Genomic DNA, 8170 nt, shown 5'->3' with positions numbered 1-8170 from the left:
GTCAGTTCTTCGCATCAGGTGGCCAAAGTATTGTAGTTTCAGCTTCAACGTCAGTCCTTCCGATGAACACCCAGGACTGATCTCCTTTAGGATGGAGTGGTTGGATCTCCTTGCAGTCCAAGGGACTCTCAAGAGTCTTTTCCAACACCACAGTTGGAAAACATCAATTCTTTGGTGCTCAGCCTTCTTTATGGTCCAACTCTCAAATCCATACATGACTACTGGAAAAGTAATGTCTCTGGTTTTTAATATGCTGTCTAGGTTTCTCATAGCTTTTCTTCCAAGGAGCAAGCATCTTAATTTTATGGCTGCAGTCACTGTCCGCAGTGATTTTGGAGCCCAAGAAAATAAAGTGTATCGCTGTTTCTATTGTTTCCCCATCTATTTGCCATGAAGTGATGGGACCCGATGCCATGATCTTAGTTTTTTGAATGTTGAGTTTTAAGCCAGTTTTTTCACTCTCCTCTTTCACGTTCATCAAGAGGCTGTTTAATTCCTCTTTGCTTTCTGCCGTAAGGGTGGTGTCATCTGCATATCTGAGGTTATTGATATTTCTCCTGGCAATCTTGATTTCAGCTTGTGCTTCATCTGGCCTGGCATTTTGCATGATGTACTCTGTATATAGGTTAAGTAAAAAGGGATAAGGGACTTTTTGAGTTGTATTATAGAAGAGAAAGGGCTTTCCAGCTAATGTAGTAGTATAAAAAGAATTCGCAGGCCAATGCAGGAGATGCAAGAGATGCGGGTTTGATCCCTGGGTGGGGAAGATCCCCCGAAGGAGGAAATGGCTGGTGTCCCTGGGATGGCAAAGAGTCAGATATGACTGAGTGACTGAACACACACTAGGAAGAGAAAGTCATGAGGCAGGAAGAGCATTGTCACAGCCCTGGCAAAAATGAAGGAGCCGAAGGAAGATGGGAGAAAGCGTTATCAGGGGAGAGGTGGGAGGAAAGTGGACACTGAAAGAAGAACAGGTCGTCCCATCTCTGCCCTTATAATGCTTCCTCCCATCATCCTTCTGCCCCTCGTCTCTGCCAGCGCTGTGACAATGTTCTTCCACGTGGTATTCCTGCCTCCTGACTTTCTCTTCTATGTGTGTGTTCAGTTGCTCAGTCGTGTCCGACTCCGCAATCCCACAGGTGTGACTGTTTTGCCTAATATTTGTCTAGTATGTATTGAAGGGCCTTCCCTGGTGGCTCAGATGGTAAAGAGTCTGCCTGCAATGCGGGAGACTGGGATTCGATTCCGGGGTGGGGGAGGTCTCCTGGAGCAGGAAATGGCAACCCTCTTTAGTATTCTTGCCTGGAAAATCCCATGTATGGAGGAGACTGGTGGGGTACAGTCCATGGGGTCGCAAAGAGCCGAACACGACTGAGCGACTAACACACCCGCACATGTCTTGAACTTGCTTTGAGACTTTTGAGGCTATTCAAAGAGCTTGACATCTACTTAGAAAAACAAGACCTATGCACAGGCGGAATCAAAGGAATATTTTTAGAGTAACAGAGTGAGAAAATTGACAGCCTCAGGCCTAAGTGGTGCCTCTGTGAACCTTGTCTGACCAGAAGGTCACTAGATTCTACAACTGGTAGATGCTGTGCATGTTCAGGTAGGCAGTGAGGTCATGAGGTGTGCGAAGTCTGATGACCACCCCACTGCACACTTGGTACCTCCGTATCAGTGAGAGAACTGCTTCAGGTTGGAGTTGGAAGGAATTCTGGAGATCTTTGACACCATCCTGTTATTTTCTCTTCTTCCCATTTTATGGAAGAGGAAACTGAGACCCAGAGAGGGGATTGGAGTTGTCCAAGATCATACAACTAGTTTGGATCAGCAGTGGGACCAGAACCCAGGTCTGCAGATGCAGAACCTGTGTCTCTCAAATGCTGCTTCTCTCTTGTACCCCAGGAGGTGCAAGAGAGCCTGTCAAAGCCTCTGTTGACAGAAGCAAGCACTTCCTCATTCTAGGAGTGATAAACAGAATGGCTGTTGCTTAGTGAACAGCCATTTTATCTTCTGTTACTTCCTTTGCAAGGTTATGTTGTAATATTGTCCACAACAGCAAGCCCAGACACTTAAACAAAACAACAACAAAACATTTGTACGTGTCTTCTAGTGATCAGTGTGAGTAATGGTCTTTGATGCTACAGAGCTCATCTTGGGGAAGATAAAATAGGACACCATGACCTTTATTCCTCCTTAGCCTCATAGCCAAAACATAAATCTGCAGGCGCAGGTGAGAGGCATTGTAACAGTCTGGAAAACCTGGAAGCTGGGAAACCTAGGTTTCTTGCATTAGACACCACCTTCTTAGGTCCCCTTGGGCAGGTCTTGTCCACTGCCTGGGCCCATTTCCTCATCTAAACAATGAGTTCTCAGTGATATCTGGGGTCCCCTTTCTCCCTTGCTCTCCCCCTCCATAAACTCTATTTACTGGGGCTTCCCTGGTGGCTCAAATGGTAAAACGTCTGCCTGTAATGTGGGAGACCTGGGTTTGATTCCTGGGTCGGGAAGATCCCCTGGAGAAGGAAATGGCAATCCACTCCAGCACTCTTGCCTGGAAATTCCCATGGACGGAGGAGCCTGATAGGCTACAGTCCATGGGGTCGCAAAGAGTGGGACATGACTGAGCAACTCCACTTTCTTTCTTTTCTTTACTTAAAGCAGAAATAGGGTGTGATTGTGAAAGGAGAGAGAAAGAAAATGTGGAAGTGCGTTTAATTCAATGATTTTTAAACTCTAGCTTTATTCATTAAACAAATATTTACTGAGTATCAATTTATGCTAGGCACTTGGGCATTTTTTTGGCTAAAATGAGATAAGAACCCACCAATGAATAAAGAATGGCATGTCCCAAGTTTAAGGAGTCACATCAGTTCAGTTCAGTCACTTAGTCATGTCCGACTCTTTGCGACCCCATGAATCAGAGCACGCCAGGCCTCTTTGTCCATCACCAACTCCTGGAGTTCACTCAAACTCACGTCCATCGAGTCGGTGATGCCATCCAGCCATTTCATCCTCTGTCATCCCCTTCTCCTCCTGACCCCAATCCCTCCCAGCATCAGGGTCTTTTCCAGTGAGTCAACTCTTTGCATGAGGTAGCCAAAGTATTGGAATTTCAGCTTCAGCATCAGTCCTTCCGATGAACACCCAGGACTGATCTCCTTAAGGAAGGACTGGTTGGATCTCCTTGCAGTCCAAGGGAGTCTCAAGAGTCTTCTCCAACACCACAGTTCAAAAGCATCAATTCTTCCGTGCTCAGCTTTTTTAATAGTCCAACTCTCACATCCATACATGACTACTGGAAAAACCCTAGCCTTGACTAGACAGATGTTTATTGGCAAAGTAATGTCTCTGCTTTTGAATATGCTATCTAGGTTGCTCATAACTTTCCTTCCAAGGAGTAAGCATCTTTTAATATCATGGCTGCATTCACCATCTGCAGTGATTTTGGAGCCTAAAAAAATAAAGTCTGACACTGTTTCCACTGTTTCCCCATCTATTTCCCATGAACAGATGCCATGATCTTCGTTTTCTGAATGTTGAGGTTTAAGCCAACTTTTTCACTCTCCACTTTCACTTTCATCAAGAGGCTTTTGAGTTCCTCTTCACTTTTTGCCATAAGGGTGGTGTCATCTGCATATCTGAGGTTATTGATATTTCTCCCAGCAATCTTGATTCCAGCTTGTGCTTCTTCCAGCCCAGCGTTTCTCATGATGTACTCTGCATATTAGTTAAATAAGCAGGGTGACAATATACAGCCTTGACGAACTCCTTTTCCTATTTGGAACCAGTCTGTTGTTCCATGTCCAGTTCTAACTGTCGCTTCTTGACCTGCATACAAATTTCTCAAGAGGCAGATCAGGTGGCCTGGTATTCCCATCTCTTTCAGAATTTTCCACAGTTGATTGTGATCCACACAGTCAAAGGCTTTGGCATAGTCAATAAAGCAGAAATAGATGTTTTTCTGGAACTCTCTTGCTTTTTCCTTGATCCAGAGGATGTTGGCAATTTGATCTCTGGTTCCTCTGCCTTTTCTAAGACCAGCTTGAACATCTGAAGTTCATGGTTCACGTATTACTGAAGCCTGGCTTGGAGAATTTTGAGCATTACTTTACTAGCGTGTGAGAGGAGTGCAATTGTGGTGTAGTTTGAGCATTCTTTGGCATTGCCTTTCTTTGGGATTGGAATGAAAACTGACCTTTTCCAGTCCTGTGGCCACTGCTGAGTTTTCCAAATTTGCTGGCATATTGAGTGCGGCACATTCACAGCATCATCTTTCAGGATTTGAAATAGCTCAACTAGAATTCCATCACCTCCACTAGCTTTGTTCGTAGTGATGCTTTCTAAGGCCCACTTGACTTCACATTCCAGGATGTCTGGCTCTAGGTGAGTGATCACACCATCGTGATTATCTGGCTCGTGAAGATCATTTTTGTACAGTTCTTCTGTGTATTCTTGCCACCTCTTCTTAATATCTTCTGCTTCTGTTAGGTCCATACCATTTCTGTCCTTTATCGAGCCCATCTTTGCATGAAATGTTCCCTTGGTAGCTCTAATTTTCTGGAAGAGATCTCTAGTCTTTCCCATTCTGTTGTTTTCCTCTATGTCTTTGCACTGATCGCTGAGGAAGGCTTTCTTATCTCTCCTTGCTATTCTTTGGAACTCTGTACTCAGATGCTTATATCTTTCCTTTTCTCCTTTGCTTTTTGCTTCTCTTCTTTTCACAGCTATTTGTAAGGCCTCCCCAGACAGCCATTTTGCTTTTTTGCATTTCTTTTCCATGGGGATGGTTTTGATCCCTGTCTCTTGTACAATGTCATGAATCTCCGTCCATAGATCATGAAGCACTCTATCAGATCTAGTCCCTGAAATCTATTTCTCACTTCCACTGTATAATCATAAGGGATTTGATTTAGGTCATACCTGAATGGTCTAGTGGTTTTTCCCACTCTCTTCAATTTAAGTCTGAATTTGGCAATAAGGAGTTCATGATCTGAGCCACAGTCAGCTCCCGGTCTTGTTTTTGCTGACTGTATAGAGCTTCTCCATCTTTGGCTGCAAAGAATATAATCAATCTGATTTCGGTGTTGACCATATGGTGATGTCTATGTGTAGTCTTCTCTTGTGTTGTTGGAAGAAGGTGTTTGCTATGACCAGTGCACTCTCTTGGCAAAACTCTATTAGCCTTTGCCCTGCTTCATTCCGTATTCCAAGGCTAAATTTGCCTATTCAGTTCAGTTCAGTTCAGTCGCTCAGTCGTGTCCGACTCTTTGCAACCCCATGAATCACAGCACACCAGGCCTCCCAGTCTGCCGGGAGCCAGTGTGAGGAACTCCACCCATGGCAAAGGTCATGAGCAAGGAGGCTCGGCATACGCAAAGGCGGGATCGAGCCTCAGGAGTCCCCCTGGAAATTCTTGAGCACCTACCCCCAAAACCAGAGTCTGCCTACTTTACTGCTTTGTGCTCTCACCTACACCTCTGACTTTATGGGTGGCTGTCCCCCACCACCTCTCTCTGAAAAAGTTAACTTACAGCTCCAGTTAATAAAGTTCCTGGGCGTGACAAGAGTGTTTCAACCTATAAACTCCTTTGGAAGTCCTCTAGGCAGCCTGAACAGGTTCTTCCGGCCACATGTGATTCTTCACAGCCTCCCAACCGTGAGAGGCATGAGATGTTCTAAACTGTCTAAATATAGATTCCTTTGAGCAGTTAGAAGATTGATTAGAAATTGTATTGGTGAAGGGTTTTTCACTTGTTGGGCCAATGTTTGCTGCTAAGTTTCCATATCCCTTACCACTGTGTCCCTGGCAGTGTATTGATTAATATAATTGGTGTATAGGAATGTAAGTAGTAGCTTTAATGTTTGTGACCTTGGACCCTTGAATTAATTCTTTTCTTGTTATAGCCCACCACACCTTTGCCCTATAGGAATGCAACTTTATCTAATGCTTTCAGAGGGTGGTGCCTGACTTTAGAATAATCACCTTTAGAGAAAAACAAGTTTTCTGAAGAAAGGGTCATAAAATGTTAACAGGCCCCCTGGCCAGAAGATGATATAAATCACCTAAACTTTTGCATATGATAAGTTTGAAAGCCTGGCTTCGATAAGGATCAAGGACTACTGACCTTCCCCCATTATCCTTTATGCACAACTTAAGGTATTAAAAACTAGTTTGGAAAATAAAGTGCGGGCCTTTTTCACCGAAGCTTGGTCTCCCCATGTCATTCTTTCTCTCACCTTCTGGCTGAATTCCCATCTGGAGGCTCGTCAAGCCTACTAATTATGCCTGGGCTTCTAAGATCTGACTGGGGACGCCTTAGTGTCTCCTCTCCTTTGGGAGAATGGGAGGATGCCTGCGGCCTATGTAGGTGACGCAAATTCCTTGTCTTGGAATTTTATTAGCTTTCCATGTAAACCAAGTTATTCAGCCTCTTTTCTTAGAATTCCCTGGATCCACCAGGGCTGGACCCCAGCACCTGTCCCATCACCAACTCCCGGAGTTTGCTCAGACTCACGTCCATCGAGTCAGTGATGCCATCCAGCCATCTCATCCTCTGTCATCCCCTTCTCCTCCTGCCCCCAATTCCTCCCAGCATCAGAGTCTTTTCCAATGTTAACTCTTCGAAGGAGGTGGTCAAAGTACTGGAGTTTCAGCTTTAGCATCATTCCTTCCAAAGAAATCCCAGGGCTGATCTCCTTCAGCATGGACTGGTTGGATCTCCTTGCAGTCCAAGGGACTCTCAAGAGTCTTCTCCAACACCACAGTTCAAAAGCATCAATTCTTCGGCACTCAGCTTTTGAAAGGTTGTTGTTGAATCACACGAAGACACCGGGATTCTTGGCCCCCGGAGAAGAATTCAATCCGGGGCCAGAGACGAGGCTTGATTTCTCAGAGCTTTTGTGTAACAAAGTTTTATTAAAGTATAAAGGAGATAGAGACAGCTTCTGACATAGGCATCAGAAGAGGGCAGAAAGAGTACCCACTTGCTAGTGTTAGCAATGAAGTTATATACTCTCCAATGAATCCAAAGAATGTCTGGAGGTTGTAAAGACCTCACCAGACCTACTCCCATAATTTACATTTTAAGATAACAGAATTAGCCAGAGGGCTTAATCCAGTGACTGTCCTCAGGCAGGATACATTATTGTTATATAATCCTTGTAAAGACCAGGTCTATTCCCATAATTTACATTTTAGGATAACAGAATTAGCCAGAAGGTTTAACCCAGAGACTGTCCTCAGGCAGGATACATTATTGTTATATAATCCTAAGGAATGTAGAGAAGGAAAAAAAGTTTGTCCTTCTTTCTCCTTGAGAATTCCAGACCCTTCTCTCCTTGGGGACCCCTAGACTCCTTATCAACCTGCCTAGGAAATGACTCTCATTCCCCCCTTTTCTTTTAGGAGAATTATGTTGCCTAGGGAAAGGGGCGTCATTCTCGTTCTGTAACTGCTTCCGAGCTGACAAGGGGCGTTGTCCCTAAATTGGTGAGGCAACATATTCTCCTAATCCTCATATTGAGGATATCTGATCCAGGGGCCCCAAATAGTTGGAGGAAGCTGCAACAGTAGCAGGAATTTGAGCAACCATTTGTAACTTAAAAGCATTCATGCGGCTAGAAACAAGTCCAGTTACACAGTTACAGATGCAGGCAACATAGTCATTAAAACAAGTTAAAAATCGAAATTAAAAGTCACATTATGTCCATAGTTAAAGTGCAACGTGTTGCACCAGTCCATTTTAGGGTTAGGGTTAGGGTTCAGATGAAGAAGAGGCATAGCATGTGATTGTTGTCGAAGGTATTCACAGACTTTGAGAAAGTCTTTTCCTTGAAGTGGAGATGTCCACCTCCGGAAGCCTTCCACTGATGAAGAGGGGAGTGCTCCACAGACCCAGCATTTAGACCGATTGTGGAATGCAGCGTAGGAGTGAGCCCAGAATAGGAAGGCACTGTCTTGAGGATCAAACGGCAAACTCAGGATTTTTGGAGTCAGCAGAAGTACTCACATAGATTATCAGGCCCATCTGCTGCCTTTTGCTCAACTCTAGAGCTCGGGTCAGAGCCACAAGCTCCACTAACTGAGCACTGGTTCCCTGGGGAAGAGATTTTGCTTCCAAAACCTGTTCAGCAGTCACCACGGCGTAACCTGCTTTACACTTTC

This window comes from Bos javanicus, chromosome 2, assembly GCF_032452875.1.
Source record: "Bos javanicus breed banteng chromosome 2, ARS-OSU_banteng_1.0, whole genome shotgun sequence".
In the NCBI taxonomy this organism is placed as follows: domain Eukaryota; kingdom Metazoa; phylum Chordata; class Mammalia; order Artiodactyla; family Bovidae; genus Bos; species Bos javanicus.
This window is presented reverse-complemented; position numbering follows the sequence as displayed.